The sequence below is a fragment of the Zootermopsis nevadensis genome, unplaced genomic scaffold, assembly GCF_977971745.1.
Source record: "Zootermopsis nevadensis isolate Lab colony 2312 unplaced genomic scaffold, Znev_1.0 Znev_ptg000002l, whole genome shotgun sequence".
In the NCBI taxonomy this organism is placed as follows: domain Eukaryota; kingdom Metazoa; phylum Arthropoda; class Insecta; order Blattodea; family Termopsidae; genus Zootermopsis; species Zootermopsis nevadensis.
In genome coordinates, this window is record NW_028259134.1 from 2,390,376 (window position 1) to 2,414,288 (window position 23,913).

General features: G+C 39.4%; 2 long non-coding RNA genes across 3 annotated transcripts in view; one reads left to right on the plus strand and one right to left on the minus strand.

Annotated features, from left to right (window-relative positions):
* The window catches only part of LOC110828392 (uncharacterized), a 120,212-nt gene that overhangs the window by 92,933 nt on the left and 3,366 nt on the right, over positions 1-23,913 (plus strand). The window contains exon 2 of one of the 2 annotated variants that reach the window (XR_015537611.1): positions 13,776-13,953. This is a non-coding gene — a long non-coding RNA (uncharacterized LOC110828392). Of the gene's footprint in view, positions 1-13,775; positions 15,276-23,913 lie in introns of those variants that run through there. The other variant, XR_015537609.1, reaches the window with a different exon arrangement.
* LOC147875029 (uncharacterized) overlaps positions 1-23,913 on the minus strand; it is a 336,681-nt gene that overhangs the window by 45,573 nt on the left and 267,195 nt on the right. The window lies entirely within an intron of this gene.

The window sequence follows — 23,913 nt, forward strand, 5'->3', positions numbered from 1 at the left end:
TCTTAATTCCTTGGGTAGAAAATGTTCTAAAGTTATAAAATTGTCGTATTTATTCTGAAGAGAGATCCAGAAGATTCTTTTAGAACAATTCCAAAATCTGCAGTTTTTCGTGCTGATTCTGAAATTATAAGAGTTTTATACCAATTCCAAAATTTAGAAGTTATCTGTACCGATCCCAGAGTCATAATATTTTAAAAACGATTCTAAATTTGAAAATTGTCGAACTGATTTAAAAATTAAGAAATTTTAAGTAAAAGAATTCACGAGGCTTCTTTATAGATCTGAGAAGCAAAACTTGCACGTTTTTACTTAATTTCACAGACGAGGTCTCTGCAAACATCACATCAGTGACGACTGATGTGTGTAAAATACTCGCCAAATACTTTCTGTGTGATGTCGATTGAAAATAGCAAGCAATGCCCGTCGATGCATGTGTGTGGAATGAAACGTGCAGATGTTCGGATCTCCGTGGCTTTAAAACAGACTGCAATACCGACATGTGTGCTTCGTGAGATGTGTGGCGCCTCAAGTTGGGAGGTCCTGTGTTTGTTTCAGCTGTATTCTAAGGAGATTCAGGTCCACTCTTCATAACTTTGTATCGCGAACCAAGGCAAGAGGATTGCAGAACAAGTGGTTTACCACTTTAAAGTAACTGTACAAATATAATCAGTGCAACACTTCTATTCCAAAAGTAGGATACCGAGTCTTATACCATACGAAACATGGGGTAAACAATCTAAATACCATTTCACGGCCTCTTAAGTCTGTTGATATGCTGTTAAGTAAATTGATGGGCGAACAGACACAACAGACCGGTAACCCTGTCGACATCTCTTTCCGGGATCCTCTTATTAAATAATATAATGACAATCGCTCTTAAAAGTGTCACAATTCCATTAACCAATGCTTGTATTGTTTACACTGTGCATGCCATGTTACCTGCCCAGCTAAATCTCCTAGCTCTTTAGAAACCACAATAATCCACGTATGACAGTTTACCATATCCAATTTATTTTTAATTTTAAAACAGTTCCAGTGGCTCGCTACACTGAAACGATATTTTCAAAATGTTAGACTCAATCGGACACTGGAACCATTTTCAAGTCAATTTTTTTAAACATATAATAATCTACAAGGATAATATTTATTAATAATTTTCTTTCAACGCTTGTATGCATCAATCTATCTACACAAATCTTTCTTTATTTCTTTCTTGGGTGAGAGTTCAGGTTCTAAAGGCGCCGAGTATGAAGATGAAATTTTTGCTGGGGCGTATCGCCGTGTAGCCAAGGAGACGTTTATAGACTTATGGGAGGTCCTTGCTGCCTCTATACGTAACACAGATGATGAAGGCAGCAAGCATCCCTGAAACGTCCGTACACTTCTACCAGATTACACATAACAACATCCCAGACAACATACATCTTCTTCCTTAGTAAGATTATTTGTGTTTTTGTTTGTTTCAATTTGAAGATGTCGGACTGTCTAAGACAGAGGACCTTAGCTCAGTCAGTAGTGATTGTGGTTCAACAAAATCGACTTTGAAGCTTATTTCTTAATTTCCTGGTTATCGTCGTCAGAGAATAATATAGCGTCGTTTAATAACCGTAATAATAATAGACAGAGTCCTCCGTGAGTAAACAATGTCCTCTTACGCACATAAAAAGCAGGGGAACCTAATTTTAAGGACTCTATTCTCGGGGACACAGCGCATGCGTCGATCACCACATGACGTAGAGAACGTGGCACACGAGCTACAAGTTGGGAACCTTTTAATGTGGAATCTGTGACACGGGCTGGACGTCGGTTGACACTCAGATTTTTAAAGTTCCCGACTCATCCCCTCCCCTCAAGTTGGAAGTGAACAATTTCTCAGAAGGGAAGAAATAGATTAACGTCGGAAGAAAAACAGTTTGCTCTTCTGTGTGAGACGCCGTTCGTCACTGGGGGTAATGTATAAAAATATTGTCATGAACGAAAATGGAATATATATATTTATGAAACGCCGGAAATATATAATTATAATCTGGATTTATTCTGTAGGCCTACTTCATTTTTCATTTCCCAAGTTCATATTCAAATGAAAATTAAAATAAAAGCCAAATAATAATAAACTAAAGAAATAAAGAGTGAAGGGAGATAAATAAAGAATGCGAGATAAATAGAAACATAAGCACTATGAAATTTTCTGGGTTGGCCAGCCTGATGACTATTTTGCATCTAGTAGCAGTTAAATTTTCGGATTTCATAAACATAATATATATTTTTTTTTAAAGTAATTAGCAATTGCTCTTCTGCACATTCTTACACTGGATCTTTGATGGATTTGGGCCACGTTTTGTTATTAAATCAGTTTTTGAGGATAGTCATTTTAAAGCAAAATTACATTTTATGTTCGCGTTGGCAAAGAAATCCTGCATTACAGACATTTACCGTTCACTTCCTAAGAACTTCAGATACAATGGAAGGCAGTTTTGAAAACATTGCCAGAAAAGAAGCCTGGTACAGTAGGGATACTTTGAGAACATCCCGTTGGAAGGCAGAAATTCGTTCCGATACATGGAACTGAAATACACGTCGACGTATGGTATTGTGCGAGGCTGAATATGCCGGTTTTGTCTTATTTAACGATGAACGTTCAACTATATACGTTATAGAGTGTAGAAGGGAAGAGGCCTATTTCAAAACCGAGATCTTTGGAATGCAGATCATGACACAGTGACCTTCGGTGTGATGAAGAAAGGGCTTGAACCTTAACACGAAGCATATGGATGTAGGGATTGAGAGACAAGGAGTACTCAGCATCCCTTCTTCGTATTCGGAAGGTTCAAGATTCAAACTTTCCCCAAAACACCGACTAAGCTGACTCAGTCTTTTCGTTACGTCTTCATGGAGTAGTGCTTAAGAACATGGACCGGCGTGTCCTTACTTAGTCGGCAGGTTCAGTCAAAGTTTTGGAGTATAAACAGAACATTAGCGATCGGAATGCTGTACCCCTGCTTTGTCGTCACCCACATCCAAGACTGTTAGACGACAAGGCACAAACAGACGGACAGACGGATGGACGGACGAAGAATCTTCAAAGAGTTATTTTTCTGTTTTAAAATAGTTCCCATCCAAGCTGCGAGCCAGAGGATTTTTCACACACACACACACCTGGCAGTATAGAAGGCCTACGAGCTTGATTGGGAATTGGGTCCATCTAAAAGTGGAGCGTGCACTGCCGTACATTCATGTTCAAAACATCTCAAACACTCCTTTCAAACAGAAGCATCAGCAGCGGGAGGTCGGTATTTAAAGATAGACTTCAGAGCGGTGAGACGACGTAAAAACAACCTCTCCTAATTGTCTGTCGTTGAGTGCTACAACGATTCATGTACTTAGATCACTGAACGAATTCAAAAACATTCCACACGCAAACCGAAGATAAAAAAATAAAATATTTTAAAAAAATGTTGTAGACTTTCTGGTTGTCTGTGTACATACAGAGTAGAATCATACGTTGAATTATAAGAAAAGTTATGATTTGATATTTTCACGGCGGTGAGTCCGAAGATGGATGTATTCTGGTTAACAGCGCCTTGTAGTCTGGTAGATGTCCACCAACGCTCCAGAGGCCGATGCTGCCTCCATCATCAAGGCGATAATGGTGGTAAACTTCTAAAATGCACACTCTAGGAGAGTCCATTTGTTATCAATTATGCCCAAACCGAATCTAACCCAAGCTTCTGTAAATCGCAAAGTAAATAATTTCGCTGGACATCACGTTGTAGTCGACGGCAGAATTGTTTATAAACCACTTCCCGTGAAGTGTCATTAGACATTTGTTGCCTTGTAATAGTCAGTGGCGTTTGTTTAAAACACGAGGTCTGGTCAATGGTGGTTATTCTACGGTATGAACTGCGTATACGTTAGAAGAATGTCTTCAGTTTAGCTAATATTAGCGAGCAGAAACATCAGAGTACTCTGACCAAGAACTATTTAATTAATAATTTCTTCGTTCGCTTTTAATAGGTGTCGCTTAGGCGCCAGTAACCGGTTTTATAGCGGATAGTGCGGAGTGTTCACAGCTATGACGTTATTAGCAAATATTTAACGCGTGAAGCGATCACTACGTGGCACCACTGTGGTAAGTAATAAAAAGGAGAATGTATGGCCAGAAAATTTCATTTTAAGAAAACCTTTGGTAGTAATTAATATTTTATATCTTCTTCTGTTATTTATACATTTATTCAGAAGCATATAAATTAAAAAATAAATACTACAAGTTGTGAAAAAACTTGCCACATAGTCAGGATTCCACAGCCCTAAGTAAAAGGAAACGGCTGTTATAAATGTAAACTAAAATACATATTTTATTCCAGTTTATTTAACAACGCTGTCAGTAACTCAGATATACAACGTCGAATGAAAGGATTAATAAATATGGAATTAGAACGGATGTTGAAGGAAGCGGTCGGAGCCCACTTTAAGGCATTATCCCGGCATTTACCTGGAGGGACTGAGGATAGCCAGTCTTTGAGATAAATCTCACCCTTACCGTCGTCGCCGAGTTTGAAAGAAGAGTAACCTACTCATCTGTCACCAGCGACGTTTCTTAATGACCAATTGATCCTTAGAATACTTAAGGATGCTTTTTAAACTGCAGACGTTTCGTAATTCGAATTGCAGTTAAAAGATTATCGTGACTGTGGACAGGTTAGGATCTGGAAAGACGTGGTTGCTGTTTATTTTAAGGAAATCTTCCCGTATTTGACCGGAGAGACTCGCTAAATTAAGGAAAATCGTGTCCAGGATAGTTTTTAACTCAGTCAGGATTAGAGCCAGATACCTCAAGAATACAAGTTTTAAGTGTTACCGCTAATGTAACCTGCTAGATTTTAAAGTGAATGAATGTGTTAGTGTTTTCCTTGATTTTCAGATATACGTACGCGGAGAAAAACGTATTTGATTACCGATATTTTGATAAAGTTTGGTATATCGTTGCTTAAAATAGGCCACGAGAGGTTCTTTCCAGTTGAAAATAATAGAAAATAGTTGTGAATCCTAATTAATATGGCTTGCTATAGTAAGAAAATTGTAATGACAGAAATAAAGAACTTCAGTTAATGAGAAATTTGAGAAAAGACAATCGAAGTCAGAATTAGCCATAGATTGTGGGTTAGGAATCGGCGTAGAGTACACTGCCATAACGTCCATGGAGAACTGAGGAAAACCACGAAAACACTGGAGTCAAGATTTCGAATCGGATAACCTACTCATAAATGATGTCAAAACAATTATGTCTAAAGGAAAATTGTTGAATTCATTTCTGGACAATGTGATGGTCTGGGCATACAGCATGCATGACAAAGATGAGAAACATGCTGAATTAATAATCTTAGTCTGGCAACATAAAAGCTGAGAAACTGCATAGAAGACCTAGGTCTATGTGGGAGGATAATATTAAAATGAATGTCAAATGATAATGTGGAGTACATCTGGCGTAAAGCAGGGACCGACAGAAGGCTGTTGTGAGAACGGTAATGAGTCTTTTGATTCCATAATAGGCGGTAAATTTACCAGGTAAGCTACTATCTTCTTCTCAAGAAGAACCGTGTTCCACGGATGTTTTAATGATCCACTAAAGGGTATTATTTTTGAGTCATCCTGCAGTTTGAAAGGCAAGCGATTCATACTGTTAAACATCCATATATATGTGTGTGTGTGTACACACTTCTGTTTATAAGATTATACATCGCAGCACAAAACATTTCAAAACAAATATGTAAAATATGTTACTGCGACAAAGTTTAAACACATCGGTCCTGAGAGCAATGCAAATAAATTTGCAAATACGCGTAAGGCTATGAGATCACTGTTAAGATTTAGTGTTGCGTCTTTGGTTGTAGCTTATTCGTGACATATGTTATGTTCCTTGCAAGAAGTTCAAGACCAGAGAGAGAGAGAGAGAGAGAGGTTGTGGGGGGGGGGGGAACACACCAGAAGGAATACGAGAGTACTTATAGGAAGAATAATAATCCCCGTTAGGTCCTTCTACCATCACAGACACTCAGAGCATGCAGTCATAAGTTAGAAACGTCTCGCGAATGAATGTTTTTACTCCGATATACCATTCGACCTATCATAATCACCCCTACGACGTCAACAGCGAAATATGTTCCTCACGTGACACATTCGTACACACGCACACACACACACAATTCCGTAAGTTACGAACGGGTTTGCATACCAAAACATCGTTTGTAAGCGTCCTGTTCATAACTGGGATCTCGATTCGCTATAGTCACAATGTTATAAATGTTGCTAGGTTTTGATGTAACCCACAATACTCTGTTTAACCGACAACAAAAGAGAAATGTATGTAATTCAAGGAATAAAACGAACCAGAAACACAAATTGAACAAGAAATTCTATTTGAACGTCTTCCTTGTTGGAAGTTGCGTTTATTGAGAAAACTAGGTTTGTAAGACTTGAGGTTCTCACAGCGGTGAGTATGAAGATTTCCGTCTTCTGGGTTGTTGCGCTGTGTAGTCTAGTTGATGTTAACCAACGTTTCAGAGGTCATATTGCCTCCGTCACCCTGATGACGGAGGCAGTATGACCTCTGAAACGTTGGTTAACATCGACCAGACTATACAGCGCAACAACCCAGAAGACAGAAATCTTCATAGTCTGATGACGGAGGCAGTATGACCTCTGAAACGTTGGTAAACATCTACCAGACTACACAGCGCAACAACCCAGAAGACAGAAATCTTCATAGTCTGATGACGGAGGCAGTATGACCTCTGAAACGTTGGTAAACATCTACCAGACTACACAGCGCAACAACCTAGTAGACAGAAATCTTCAAAACGAGGTTTGATTGGGTGACGACTAGATAAAGAATTTTCTACTGATACCGAACAGAACTTCTGGACATTTCCAAAGCCTTTAGGTGTGTATGGTTTTGTTTCTTCTGATGAACTTCAATACGTTTCTAGGAAATTATGAATCCAGTAACCATCTTTTCTTTCGTAAACATCCTTCCAACATGTGAGAACATTTAACAAAGCGATGCAGTGTTCATGTTGCTTCTCAGACTGCCGCAATCAACCGAAAGACCTTTTCCATTTGCTTCGATACGAGTGTTCCTTAGGGTCTCTCAGCTCGTACAGAAGCAGAGACCAGTAACTAAACTTTTATGACCAAATTATTTAAATGTTAAGGAAGGTAATAATTTCTTCCGTATGTTCGTGTATCGCGTAAATTTGGGATTTAATTCAGTGTCTATTTTTGTGGACACGTCTCCGGATTGGCGCTCTGATCAAATATTACCCAAAAAAAAATCGTCATCTTAATTTAAGATGTTGTAGTTGAGCTCCTGCATTTGTTGGTACTAAGTTTGAAAGACAATGCAAAAGAATCTTTACTTTTTCCGAGTGACGTCCTAGGGAATTAGGTTGAGATATGGATGGAAGTTCTCAGGATTGAGTCCAGTGGCTAACATAGCACCATCGGTGTTAAAAAATCGAGTCATGCTAAAGTGAATTTGTTTAATTCTACAAGGGAGATTTATTGTCGACTGTCAGTTGTTTAGGAAAACTAAAACATTTGCTTGGTGTTCATTTGAAGATACACGTTTATATATACAGACAGACAGGACCGACATATTACAGTTTATTTAATACGTTTTTGTAACGTACAAATAAGAATTAGAGCTTTAACCAATGGACTTAAGCCCTTGTTAATGTAAGAGCGATACTCTCGACGAAGAACAAGTATTGAGAGTGTACGCTCCAGTAGGCTACCAGCCTTGCATCCAATAGATAGCACCATCGCCGTGCTCACAGAAAATTAATACTTTGCCGTACTGTACTATGCATATTGCCGTTATCTCAAATTAAAACGAACTCATACCCCTGAAGTGCATCCCCCCACCCCCAAGCAGCTCCTTATACTTCCTACCCATTACCATATATCACATCTGGAGTACGAAAAGAGAACGAGAAAAATATATTTACTGCCAGGGATGGCCATAAAAATGAGGCTTCTACAATGTTTATATTCTAGTATCATCGTTACGTCTCAAAGTAATCTGTCTGTACACATTATAAGGCTGACTAGAATATCTGCGGATAAGAGGGAACAAGAAATGGGGGTAGGAGAAAAATACGTAATGTTTAACTTCACCAAATATCATTAGGCTCATCAAATACAAAAAAATAATTAGATTGGCGAGGCACGTAGCATGCACCACATTGACGAAATTCATGCCTGCGTACAAAATTCTAGTAGAATAATATGATCGAAGAAGACAATTTGCGAGACATAGGAGTAGATGGGGGAACATGATTTGGATAACAGGGAAATAGGTACTCACTGTCTCAATTTTAAGTTATTGAATGATACCATTTTAACCGTAAAAGTTAAATAAGTGTCATTCTGTGGGAATGATTACGAATGACCAACAGGAAAGTATCTGGAAGGAGGCTATAGAGCAGTGGTATTCAACCTGGGGTACGAAAAGACATCTTAGGGGGTACGTGAAATTTAAAAAAAATATATTATTTTATGATAAACACTGAATAATCAGTAATGTAATTTATTCAATTTATTTTAGATGTAGATTATATACTATGTATAACTTTAATTATACACCAACAACTTTGGGGGTACAAAGTTGAAGAGAAATTATATCTGGGGGTACGCGAACAAAAAAGATTGAATTCCACTGCTATAGAGGACTTTCCCAAGACTTAAGCATTTGTCTGGAGAGACAGAAGAACTCGTAACACACCTGACCCCTTGTCCTGGGGCCGAGAAACAATCCCAGGACCATGTATGTACAATGCATGAGTAATCATTCGGTCTAATAAGGATTCTTGAATAACAAACAGATCACTTGCGAGACAAAGAGGAATGAATTCTGTCTTGGGAACAAATTCTCCTTCAAGATCTTTAAAATATTTCAAGAATTGTGCCACCAACATTGTACAGCCCTGGATATACGTACATAAGAAAAATGGCTAGCAATTCCGCATATAGAATCTATGTTTTCTCTTTTAATGTTTAATTACTTTTAACACCCGTAGCTTTTACGTCATAGTTGTGGCGGGTTGCCTATTTCTGAGTGGGGATGGGGAGGGAATGGAAATATGTAGAACTCTCCCCCTTGTCTCTCTCGTACGAAAATCCCTATCATCCATATTTTCCTAATTCCTTTTCCTCGAAGTGTAAAATGTCCTCTTATTCCTACCGTGCGGCTGGCTCCCTTTTCATCTTCCCAATGATATAACTCGCAGATTCCATATCCACTCCCCAGTGCCCATTATCAACTTCTGAAATGAATTTGGTACACACACACACATAGAGAGAAGTCGCCATATTTTGACAAATGAAATTTTCGCGGCGGTGAAGATGCAGATAATGTGGGATTTTGTGGTTTTCACGGCGGTGAGTTCGAAGATGGCTGTCTTCTGGTTTGCACAGCGCCGTGTAGACTGGTTACTCATCGTCCTGATGATGGAGGCAGCAAAGACCTCTGAAACGTTTGTAAATTTCTACCAGACTACAAGCCACTACAACCCAGAAGACAGCCATCTTCATGTCCACGTTGGTCTTGACGATTCTGAGAAACATACCACCTCCATCTTCAGAGCAAGCTTCGGTTTTAAGTATGCTGTATCCGATATTTAGCCACAGAAGTGTAAATTCATCCTCTACCAATGTTAATTTAATCTGATCGTCAGTTTTTTCTAATGGTTTGACTTCCATTAAACGTTAAACGTTTCTTAATCTTATCCAAAGTGAATTCCTTAGACGACTGTTAGGACAACATGAACAGATGTTGAAAAATTCTATGCCTCGAGCAGGGTTTAAAAACCGCGATAAAAGTGTTTAGTCGATATAAGACAACGAAACAGACTTGAGTAGGTGAAACGGTTGGACAATTTTTACACAGCTGTGACCTTATCGGGCTTACAGCAAAGACTCTTATTCTATCCAATTTATTTATGAATTATTACTATCAGGGAAGGGTTGAATCTGTGTCTAATACCATATTTTATACGATACACTTGTAGTTTAAAGTAAATACGAGTTAGTAGACCACTGTCTGATAACTGCCATACAGTAGACTCCTTTCTCACTTTATGCTGGCTCTTATAATCCACATACCTACATAATAGCACAAGTTCCAATTCAAAATCGTAAATAATATTTACTATTCGTGTCATCTTAAAACTAATCTGAAACTTTATAGCGACAGAGTTCTGCTGAAACGAACTATGTAGTCCACGAAATTATCACCTCGAAAACGCGTAATTCGTTTTCTGACAGCCAGAAATCCGTTCAGCGTAAAACAATTTAACCGGAGAATGAAAATTTTCATACTTTCTTTGAAACAGTTGGATATCAAAATTCGAAAAAAATATTGTCGGAAGTGTTCCCACGAAGGCGGGCTTAATGTGTTCCTATATCATAACCATTATTTAAATAGGATAAAACCATTCCTTTATACCACACCATGGAAATACACCATAGCTGAATGGTGATAAGGCTTCACGCATTATTAAACTGTTCACTTAGTTTTCCGTCAGTGGTAGATTTCATATTCTAGCCTCTTTACCATCTGAATACAGTAGCGTCATAGTAGTATCTGTCTCTTTCGGAAATCAAACCCAGGTCGCCCAACCTGTAGCCAAAAACCTCATTCTAAACTATTTTGAGTCATGGAATAATATAATAACTGATTCCCCATTCTTTGGGAGCTGATAATCGCTTAGAAGGTTAAGAAATTTCTCGTTTTTGACGAAATTCGAATGTTTATTACCTTGTCCACAAGAGACCGCCACTGGCCCATATCCTGAGCTATATGAATCCAGTCTGCAACGTCATAATCCATTTCTTTAAGATTTATTTTAATATTATCTTCCCATCTGCGTCTAGGTTAACTACAACGTATCTGACCTCAGGGTCTTCCAACTAAAACTGTACACTTATTTCTTAATGGAAATCATGCATGCTACACGTCCTACACCTCTCAATCTTCTTAATTATAATATTCGAACAACATTTGATCGAAAGAAAAATGAAGAACTTTATTATGTCATATCTTCCATTCTCCTATCTCCTTTCGAACACATTAATCAATGCTGTTTTGTAATGTAAGAGACGAAGTTTAAAACCGATACAAAACAACAGATAGAATTAAAGGAGGCTTTTAGACAGACGTGAGACGGCACGAAAGATGGATAAAAGACATCATCATCGGTGTATGCATTGTATAAAATTTTTAGTGTACTTTTTAATCGTCCATCTTGAGGTAATCTTAGTCTCTAGTAAACAAAATTTCACCCGTTACTATCATGAACCGTAAAATCAAAAAAATATTTTTATTCAATATTAAACTTCTGATTATAAGTTTAAATTGAATTCAGCTGAATTGTATTCAATAGACCATCGCAAAAGTGAAGGAGATGGAAAATATTTCCCTGAAAGAAATCTTTGCTGACATACGTAAATATGAATAAAATTAGTGCAATGGTTCTGAAGTTAGTAGGACACGACCAATATGAAGAATTCTTTTTTGGGAGAGGGTGGGGGGGGGGGGGGAGGATGACAGACTATAAATTGAACCAAAAGTATATCGAGAGAAAAATACAAAATATTACCAGCTTAATTTTATCACCAGAATATTTTCACTCTACTTATAACGACTTCAACGTCCCAGGAGAAATATTTGCACATTTATGTGTCATCAATATTTCTTCTGCGTATGACAGAAAACATAAATGTCTGTATTGTCTGTTACTTCTCTGTGACATTATATCTCGCCCCCCAACTAACTGCACGTTACTGAAATCTTTTCAATTCCACTTTCGTCAACCCCTAACAAAAAAAAAAAAAAAAACATCTCGGTTTTTTTAAGTCTACCATTAAGCTTAATGATTATTGGTTGTTTTTCAACACTTTGTTGGAATTTAGGCTTACAACTAAGTGTGTGTATGTAAAGAGGGTGGAGTCTGGGGGTTGTGGGGTGAAACGAAATAGGCGCGAAAAAGACACAAGAGATATAATAAATAAATAGAAGAGAAAGCAAGATAAAAGATGTAAATTATAACGTCTTATGTCTGAAGAGAGTACAAGATAGGGGAGTGGGGGGTGGAAATAATGTTAAAATGGGAAACAGTAGTGTAGTAATATATATTTCTGTAGCGAGAAATGGCGGAATAAACCCCCTTCTTCTGTTCTTCGTATAAGAAGAGGAAGGCAGTCGAAGAGATATGGACTTATTCTGCAAGGAAAGCCCATCGTGGGAAAAGTTCCCATAGATTTGTACATGTGCTTCTTCTGGGACGAAATGGAAAGATGACATTCATTTTCTTTGTCCTATTTTTGTATTTTCTTTATTTTTCTGCACGAATAAATTATCGTGATGCTCTTCGTTCTAAACATACAAAAGACAACGGGAGAAAAATTTTAAAAAGTGTTTTTGGAGAGCTTTTTCTTTTGGAAGAAATATCGTTAGGAAAGGGGGGGGGGGGTGGTTGGGGGAGGTGACGTTTGGGGCAGAGGAAAAGTAGAATAAATGCGTGCGATGTGTGTGCTGTGGAGAGTTTGCGTCAAGTAAGCACACAGCTTAAGGGAAATGTTTGGTGAAAATTGGCGTAAAGATTTAACATCGAGAGTAGCAACGAGTCGAGGAGACTACGAAAGGGGTGCCTTTATTTTTAAGGGAAGGTTGAACAAAAGACGAAGAAATATGTGCCTGATATGCAAGTACAAGACACAAAACGACATTTACGTAAAAAAAGGAAATTGATGTTTCTATTACAGATTTCAAGATTTTAGTTTCCCAACTTTGCGCTCCAACTTTATCTTAATCGTGTGTTTGTACTTAATTAGCCGAAATTACTTATTATTTATTTATTTAGTGTTCTGTCTGACGACAGGTCCATATGAACGGGATCCTTCCATCCTTTTCTCGGACTGGGACCTGTTCATATACGTTCTTGGCAGATGATCCAGAAGTGGTTTGCCATTGCCTTCTTCTGTGTGTGAATGGAGTAATTGTTGGGATGCCACGGAGGAAAACTCCGTGTTGCCTAGACCACGGCCTTGCCCAACACAAGTTATAAATTCGGGCACCGCCGGGAATCGAACCCGAGACCCCAGGATTAAAATGCCAGCGTTCTAACCGCTAGACCATCGTGGCGGTCGAAATTACTTATTAATGTATAAATTACGTTTTGAGAAATTCATATAAAGTTTCAGTGGAAAACCTTCGACCAATTAGACCAATTGAGAGAACAGATGTGAGGATAATATTAAACTGAAATAGTGTAAACTGGATTACACTGGCAAAAGGTATTGTCCAGTGGCGAACTTTATAAATGCGGCGATAGAAATCTGATTTTCGTTAAATGCCAGGAATATCTTCACCAGTTCAGCTGTTATAAGCTTCGAAGAGACTTGAATATAGCACGATTTTCCACTGAGGTGAAGGTTTAAATCCTAGAGACGATTTTGATGGTTATTGGCCTACAGAAATCATTGAACACTTGTTGAAAATACAGCATACATGAAACTGGAATGTAGAGTATCAATTTTAAAAGTATAATTTTTACATTTACTTGGATTACCTTAAATCTGAAATAAAATGCAATCGATTTGCTGTGTCTGAGATTTTGAAGAGAGAGACAGTTACGTCTATAAAAAATGCCACACATCAACAAGAAACAAAATTAGTACTGAGTCTAAATAATCATTACGCCTATTTATGATTGCAGATATTCCGAGATCGATTTTCCAATCAGGATGCAGGAGGGATGTTTCTAAATCGGCCATTCCAGGATAGTCCCTACATCGCACCATCTTCATAATGATACGTCATCTGTCTCAGGAGGAACCACCGAAAACTGTGAACCGTGCAGCAACGGAACAAGCCACGTGACTTACAGAATACGAGTAATAATCTCCTTTGATTTTATTTTCATCTCAGAGTGTCTATTTCTCTTATATAGATCAGGAATAGTCAAATCTTGGAAAATGTTTGACAAGATTCATAAGACTCAAGATCTCAACGTCTTGGTCGATGTTAATATTGCTTCGTATTCCAAAAGTCATTGGTTTAGATCTTGGAGGGGAGACCGATTATCCTGTTAGACGATTCCTGTAATCTCGCTCAATTCTTCTAGTAAATATTTGGATACGACGACAAAGTATAAGTCTATAGTTCTCAGTTACGCAGTTAACAAATCATTGCTACTTATTTACAGATTTTCTGTGGCTATAATGTGAGCAGCTCAGAGTATGGCGTCGAATGATAAGATGATTGATAAGTATTGAATAGGCAAGGATATGGAAGGAAACGGTAGCAGCCTAATTTAAGGTAGTAACTAAGGTTTGGTTTTTGTGGTACGACAGTCCGTCTTCAGGTCGAGATGCGAGATAAATCGATGTTGAGCCAACAAAGAAATAGACATCAGCACCAAACGCGACACCAAACTACACAAACGTACATGGCACAGGCGGGACTCGAACACTCGATCGTCTGACGTGAGATGACGCGGCCTCTAGAAACGGTTTTGGAAAACCTAATCTTTCTTGACTTGAACTGCATAAGGAGATTCAGTAGATTCCGGTTAACCGGGCCATCGGTTAGTCGGGGTAGCAGTTTATTTGGGACAAATCTTAAAGAACAAACCTTTTTTAACTCTTTTACGCGGAACTTTCTCATAATTGTGGCAGCAGCTTAATTAGGGTCAAAGTGTTCTAGTCCCGATGTGTCCCAATTAACCGGACAAACGAATTTTAGTTCCTTGCGTACGATGGCTGGGGATCCCTGTGTTTCGTAAAGAAGCTATTCGATATTAGGACGGAACCAATCTAGGAGAGAGCGCGTTGGGTGTGTGGATGGGGTGAGTTGATCGGGCAAGGGTGCCAAGGGTAGTGGAGAGGGGTAGGGGGCGTATCTTGACGCCACGGCGCCGGACCGAGGCGTCGTGACGGGCGTCGACCACCAGAAAAATCGAACGTATAGAGAATGAGAGAGCGAACGCAAAAGGAAGGAATAAAAAAAGGGCGGACTGATAGCGGGACTGCACAAAAAGGGAGAACGGACGAAACCGAATGAACGGCAGGATCGGTTTTTTACTCTCTCTCTCTCTCATCAAATCGGTGATCGCCAATACTGGGAGTTGGATCGGCGCAGCAACGACCAATAGAGGGCGCCTGGCGTCCTGGGCGGGTGGAGACAGCGTCGATGCGTTCGATCACTGATAGGCTAGCTACTGGGGCGTCCGGGTGGGGTGCAATGGGGTTAACGAGCGAGAACACACCTATTTTTTTTTTCTAAAAAAAATACGAATTAAAATGCATTGGCTATTCTGAAGATAGAACACGGGGTCCGTGTGTTGTCACTTTTGAAAAATCTGACCCACTATTCAGATCAATCATATGTTCGCTTTTCGGTAAGATATTTTACGCACTTCGCTATGATCCTCAAGTTTTAAAAGTTGGCTATATACACAATGGAAACTGGATAGTTGATTCGGAAGTAACTATATGGACAAAGAAGTGGTCTGTGGGAGAAATAGACGAAGGAGAAAGGAGTAAAGAAAGATACAGATGGAAAGAATAAAAAAATACCGAGACTCAGAGGCTATTAAACTTTCTCTAACAACAAACGACAAGTTACTTCTGATGATGGTAAATCCTGACAGAATGACAAACAAAACCTGTTCTGGCAACCTAGTCACAGAGAGAAAACGCGTGCCGTCTTGATATCCGATTTAGTATGATGAAAATGTAGTGCAGAAGGTATCGATCTGTTGGTCAGGCGCTAAGCACGTTCATCTAATTCTTAAGCCGCCAAATTGAGTAAACTGTGTGCCTACAAACCTCTGGCCGCCTGTTAACACTGGCGTAGATAACAACAAAGGTTCGCCATAAAACATGCGAGTATCACCAGGTGGATAAATGTCTATTTCCTTCCGGTTCAATGTCGGACAGAATCATAGAGTCACGACGAGTTTAAAATTAATTTTACTTACGGAGATGTACAGAATCCTTCCACAGATGGAGTTTGTTTTGTTGTTGTATTTATCATAACGAATTAATCTGTAATTCGTTAATTACTTTCGTCCGCATGATAGCGATACATTCTGACAATTAGAGACTTTGAGAAAATGTATAGGGTACTTTACATGAAAGCGATCCTTTGTATAAATGGTAGGCATACATCAGAATGGATGCGATAGTTAATGTAGCGAATTAAACACCCCATAGAAAGGAACCTTCAGCCGATTTGGAATCCTCGAATAAGAATAAACCTGATGATATTTCACAAAACAAGAAACGCTTATTTTAAAAGATATAAAATAAATACTTATAAAAGAAAGGAGCAGAACATTCTGAAAGGATAAATCATGAGAGAATCCTAGAATTACGAAGCACGTAAAGCTGGAAAGAAAATAACCCGATAAAAGACGTGAAAATGGAATAATGTGGCGAGCTAAGTAGCGTCCAGGCGACATCCATGTGATTCGACGCATAGAGTGGCTTAATCGTGTTCGACTTAGCCTACATATCGATCGTACAAGGAAACAGCTTCCGTTTTAAAAGATGGCCCCCGTGTCCTCAATGTGGCAAACAAGCGACAGACATACGTAAAGTGGTTGATGGTGAACGGCCAACTTATTTCTCCGAGTTACCTTCCTTCCTGGGTACGGAGAACGGAACCATTAAATACATGGCCTTGATCGAATTCTTCGCTGTCAGCTTCTAAACTGGGACCTACTGTCAGCTTTAAATTGTTTATCGGGAAAGTCTTGGATATTATCACTGATAATTTTATACTGTGGCATAGCACAGTGACCTGCAAACCCGGCCCAGTAGTGCAGAAGACGTATTCAATGATTTAAAGACTTGGGTCATTTCTAAGACTCAGCGAATAGGGCAAAGAATGTTCCCCTTTATACTGCAGCAACGCGTTACAGACATCCGAGAAGAAAAAGTGGGATCTGGGTCTGAGATTATACCTGAATAAGAATGCGGTTTGTGTGGTAAAATTGTAAGGGTTTAGACCACGGCAGGAGATTAAAACCAGTGGTCTGTATCACGCTTCGGCCACTCTGTCCCATGATCGTGAGGTAGGTATCATCATTATTATCATCATCATCATCGGAGCTACAACAGAAAAGCCTTGGTCTACTACAGGGCATATCGCTGGCTCTCAAATACGTTTTTAAACTTATTAGACGGGAATCAGCCCTCGTAAGGCCTTTACCTACAAAGAATAAAACAGCAGAGAAGGAAGACGACACACATCTCTGCCTTCAGTTGGATTCGAATATGCGATTCCAAAGTACAACCGATCAAAAACCATGATTTTAATATCGAGGCCAATATGATCAGATTATTGATAAAGAATAGAAGCTAGGAGGAACCCATAACTTTCCTTTAAGGTGAAATTTTACTATTGTTTTAGAGAACCGGTTGTCAAATAAAATGAACTTCAATACCAGTGTTAATGTAAGACGTAATATTACGTCATGATACGGGAACCAGTGAAGAAGTTTGGCGGAATACGTACAGCATGACCAGAGATGGGAAATGAGACAAGTCGGAAAACCTAAACAGAAGAGACTGATTCAAAGGCAGGCTTTGATGAGAGGATAATATTAAAACAAATTCTAAAGCAATACGAACTGAGGTGATGGATTGAAATTAAATATCTCAGGATAAAGGCGCAATAGTTTGCTTTTGTAAACTCGATAATGAACATTCGGGTTCCATTAAAGGAGAGAATTCATTGATCAGCTGACAGAATAAAAACTTTAAAAGGAACCAACACACCGTTTACTCCAAATCATTAATTTAATAACAGGTTAAACGGAATAGTAGGTTTGTACAGCGCAACTGCATTTCAGCAGTGAAGGGATGGACGTGCGTAGGTTTAAGGGTGTCTGAAACCCCCTCCCCCCTCACAGTCATGTGAGGCCAAGGGAGAGGCGATGATCCAGAGAACGAAAGTAAGGAAGAGAGAGAGAGAGAGAAGGTAAGATACTCCAGGAAAGAGTACGAAGAGATAGGAAAAAAAAGAGACCTAGAATAAAAGTTTATAGCGTGATCTTCCCCAAGACGGCTAGAAGTTAAAAAGACGACCCATTCTCGCTCGCCGACGAAAAACAAACGCCTTCACCCCCTCACCCCTCACTCACCCTCGCAAAACCCTCACACCCCTTACATTCAAGGCAGCAGAGGTTAGGGTGTGGTCGCCGCTCTCTACCTGTGACTCTGACCTCGTAGAGGTCAATGCTTGGTCCCTTATGACACTATGTGCTCCTTGCTGCTTACTCGGCGTAACTTTAAAGCAGCTGTTACAAACTTTTGATCCAAGACGGGCCACGGGTTGTCTTCTCCTTGTACTAAAGAACTGCATCGACAGGTGGTGGCTGCATCCCTGCCCTGAACAACCGCGTAACATGACCAAGTTTCAGATAAAAGGTCAGACCTTACTTTAAGACCGACTCATATAATTTTCAACGATGACCCTCGTGAATATATAACGCGTAGCCGTGACCCTGTATAGATTTTGGAAAACGTGGGTGAGGAATGCGTTGTCGAGATTGGAACCAAACACAGACCTACAGCTTACACTTATTTGGTTTCGGACGAATTGTGGGATTTTTAACGACGTTATATAAACTGCGAATGTTATTTAGTATTGGATAACACGAAGGGAATGATTGAGTTGTGTTACTGTGAATATTAAGTAAGCGGCCGTGGCCTGATTTGACGTGTTACGTCGGCGTACAAAATGAATGAATGAGAGTGACCAGCTGTTGTCCTGGTCGAGACAAGAACCAGCTCGTAATTCTTCGGGTTTGATGGATCATAGATTTGTCTTGATGCCGTCAATGGGGTTGTTACAATGAATCATTCAATAAATTGAAACAAATTGAAGTAGATCTGACTAAAGATTCTCTTCACTGTAGTACCTGACGTAAAACGAGACTACTTCAGCAAACTTTTCAGGAACTTGGAATTAAATGCTGTAGGAAAATTGTACGCATAATTTAATTCGGGTTTAATTGAAAAAAATTTCTTAAATAAATTATAACATATAATAATTCAATAATAATAATAATAATAATAATAATAAGTCACTCAAAACATATTTGGTCTACATCCCAGGCGAACACGACATCAGGGAACTTCAGAAAATTTCCATTTTAGAATTTTCATAGATCATTCGAAAGACGCTGTCGTAAAATATATAGTCATCCCTCACAATACATATTAAAAACAAAATGTATTTCGGAAATAGCTGCTGCACTATGTTCTTCGGGGGCAAGGTTTGTCTCGGGTACATGGAAGTAAATACCCTATAAAGTGGTAGATATATGGAATAATAATAATGTGGGTTGAGGTGGATTAGACAATAAATGCATACAGAATTTTGGTGGTGAAACAGTCACTCTGTAGACTGAGAAATGAGGAACGATGAGGTATCTATGTTTTATACTAACCGAATCAATTAATATCAATATGAAAATAATAATAATTAACACATTGTTCAATTGAATTAGATAAATAATAGTTTCTGAGAGTTACATTCCGAATCCAATTAAATGCAATGAGGTTTGAATCCTGAAATTTTATATCATTGCTATCGCCTATTAGAACACTAATACACAACGCGCTGGTTACTAATAAACACAAAAAGATGCTTTTATAAAAGAGACAAATGCGATTACACATCTTCGAGTTAATTCTACTTGATCTCTAGTGATTCGCCCACACGTGTCATAAAATACAGGCCTAGTTCTGTCGTCGGCTAAATCAAACAGGAAATACCATATAACAATCGTGCAATGATATTTCCACGAAATGATTAAAACTTGTCTATAAATTAACCTCGTTTCACCCGACGATACGAAGTCGCCAGTTCACTGTGTCTCACTCTTTTGTTCTCAGAGACACCGACGATTTGAAAGAACCGCGTTCCTTATTCCGCTGAAGAGTCTAGACTCTAGAATGTTGAGACTTGCGCGGAGCACCGCCAACATTCTAGACTTTCACACCCACTCAGCAAAGTCGCGTCACTGCCGCAAAGAAAACACCACGGCCAGCCCTTGATTTCCAACGAGCAAGCTGGCTCAGTCGGTAACGCATCTAACTACTATTCGGGAGGTATCGGGCGTCGACGGTGATTGCCAGGGTGGTTTATCCTATTCCAAGCTCATTCTGACATACTTCGTCGCCAATCAACCACTGCAGTTAATACGGCGTCGTTGAATATCCTAATATCAGGGCTGAAGGGAAAGGATTACTCCAGTCTGAAGAACGGATACGTTCAAAATTAATTCCCTCTGGTCTTTATGTTCATGCGTTGCATGTTAACCAGCAGTAGAGATACTAAAATGCTGTCTGCGAACCTGCCGTGCGTAACATATTGACATGTGAGGTCTAAATTCACTCGTGAGACAGGTGAGAAACGCATTTTTTTAGTGTTCTGTCTGACGACAGGTCCATATGAACAGGATCCTTCCATCCTTTTCTCGGACTGGGACCTGTTCATATACGTTCTTGGCAGATGATCCAGAAGTGGTTTGCCATTGCCTTCTTCTGTGTGAATGGAGTAATTGTTGGGATGCCACGGAGGAAAACTCCGTGTTGCCTAGACCACGGCCTTGCCCAACACAAGTTATAAATTCGGGCACCGCCGGGAATCGAAACCGAGACCCCAGGATTACAAGGCCAGCGTTCTAACCGCTAGACCACCTCATCTTATTATTATTTAGTGTTCTGTCTGACGACAGGTCCATATGAACAGGATCCTTCCATCCTTTTCTCGGACTGGGACATGTTCATATACTTTCTTGGCAGATGATCCAGAAGTGGTTTGCCATTGCCTTCTTCTGTGTGTGAATGGAGTAATTGTTGGGATGCCACGGAGAAACCGGGGAAGCCCCCGGAGGAAAACTCCGTGTTGCCTAGACCACGGCCTTGCCCAACACAAGTTATAAATTCGGGCACCGCCGGGAATCGAACCCGAGACGCATGCAATTTTTTTTTGAAACCCTGAAGGAAAGGGACCACTTGGAAGACAAACGCGAAGATAGAAGGACAATGTTAAGAAAGGATCATAGTGAAGTAGTAAGTTCAGAACACGGAGGGGTTTTGTGTCGAAGGTAATGAACGACTATTGGCTCCCAGAAGAAAGGCTGTTTCATGCACTGAAATTTAGTGACGTAAGAAAGTATTTTCTTTTCGCTTGAAGATACTGAGGAAAAATTGGTAAGGGACCTCAGAATTCAGGCGAGATTCGAACAGGAGATCCACTGAATACAAATCAAGGTCCGAAGTGCTACACCCTGACAAGCGGAATATTAATTGTCTTACAAAACCGAATCTGAAAAATACCGTCTGGAGGTGGGGGAGGGGTATGTGTCCCTAGACTGACCTTATGAACCGGAGCGGATTATCGCTGCCAGGAAGCCGACAGACCTGACAGTGTTTTGTCGTGGCTATAAGGAAACGAGGGGAAGTGGTCGGACAGAGGAATGGAATGAGGAAGGGCAACAGAAGATGCTTGCCTGCGCTGTGGCTTCGGATCAATAAGTCCCCAAAAGCTAAACAAGTGAACAACATTTACCGCATTGCTACCTTGTACCACCGTCGTGGTCCATCGTTCTCTATCTCAGCCCTGCTTTATTATTAACCTTTGCTGACACAAAGCACAATTCTGGATCTCTTCAATTTGTTTGCATTAAGAAATGTTAAAGAATATTAAATCAAATCTAAAAGTTCGTGACGATGGTGAGTTATTTGAATAAAAATTTCATTGGGTATTTTCCATCGTCTAGTAAAACAATAAAATAGAAGACGACGTTTCGGAGATGAGGCTCTATCCCCACGGATGGATGGTGTGGTGATCTTATATTCAGGGACTTTCACTATTTACTTTCTCCGGAGATAGGAATTAGCCCTATCTATTGGGCCCAACAGAGTAGGTACCTGAAGACGGAGATAGAGCCCCATCTCCGAAACGTCGTTTTATATTTTATTGTTTTACTAGACGATGGAAAACATCCAACAAGTGGTTAAATGAGTGTTCCATACTTTTAGATATTTTCTTAAATGTGGGTCCACGACGCCTAATGGGGACTGAGTTTTGTCTGAATAACTTACAAGCAACTCCAAAAATGTATGAATATGAGCTCAGTAAGTTAGTGACAACCGGAAGACAGTTCGATTTCTGGAACATCCTCATGGTTACAGATCTGAATCAAACATTCGGCTGTTAAAACGAAGCACAGTTTCTAAACGCTCCGACGGTGGAGGGATTATGTTGTTTTTTTCTCCAGAAACGTTAAAATTTACTTACAAGTCAACATATCGAAACGACCCAGACGACCAATATCGATATCATTACCGGAGTGAGAAACTCAGATCACGTAAATCGATTTCTTCAGCGTATTATTCGGGATCTCTCGCATTTATTCGTTCCTTGTTCTAATGTTTCGCAACTGAAATTTATCCCGTCGCTTTATAAATTTATTCTAACAATCACGTTTTGTTATTCGTGCATCTTAGTTGTACTTACCATCTACTTTAAGGTCTTGCTTTTCCACATTTTCATACAACGTCCGTACAAACGTTAAATCAAAAGCTGAAGTTTATCCCATTACATAAAGACGTAATATTATTACGTTGGTGGTAACTGGACAGCCTCAAGCCGCGGTCGATTTACTGTCAGAGTCTGCAGAAAACGTCCCTTCCTCCCTTCACCATCCGGGAATAGAACCACGTCCAACCAAACCCACAGCCAGTCACTCACTGACTTCGCTGTTCTTATGTACAATATTTTCCACAGTTTAAATCCATTCGATCTCGCAACTTTTCCACCGAATCAGCCGTGGGTTAAACATAATCTGAAATTAATTCCTGATTCTTTCAACGGAGTAACGAAGACTAAGTTTTCACTGCGATGCTAATTTTCGAATGTCACTTACGTCACTCACTCGTTTAAGAACACGACTCCGTGCTGATCCATTCCGTGCACTGTTCCGGGGCTGTGACTCACTTAATCACTATGGAAACGCCATCATAGTTATCGCAATAAGCAAACCGCTGTTCAAATGCATCACTGGCACATGTCAAATGCTACTTTCATGGTTCGACGCCATTCGTCTATGTAGGAAGTAAGCATGTTCCTGACACAGTGAACACTTTCATATAAGAAAACGGATAACCACTGGAGAGGAGATTAGGTTGTAACATCCGTTCTTGGTAGTTCATGATAAGCTAAACATTAAATCAGACAAATAGTAGGTATCTAAACAGAATTTATCTTAGAATTCGGATTTATATTTGGCTTTCGACTTGTACCAATTTCTCACCCCGTCATTGACTTTCGAACGAATTTCCTCTCTCGATTTAAAAAAAGTAATCTTCCTTTTACTTTGCAAAATAAAATTGCCACTTGGACTTATTTCAATACTCAAAATTAATCGTGACCATCTTTTCTCAGGTCTTCCAATTCCTCTTTTTCTACGCTTGTAATAAAATTCGATATTCAAAAATTTTACATCTGACTGGTTTTTGCATTGTAATCTTCATTTCTCAGTATCCTTCATTACAACATGGTCTAGTATAGTTGTTCCTTAATTACTTCATCGTGTCATCTTCCCCATCTTGACGCACCCACGAGTGGCCTGAGAAATGTAATTTCTTGGGTTTCCAGTCCATTCATATATTTATTTATCAGTTTCTAGGTTTCAGATGCATACATAAATGTTAGTAGAGCTATTATTTTTTTAAATCTCAATGGAATCTTTCGTGACTTAAGTTTCCGAAAGCAATAACCCATTTTATCGGTTCAAATCGTACAATAATTGCATGCGTTTTCTAACCTCC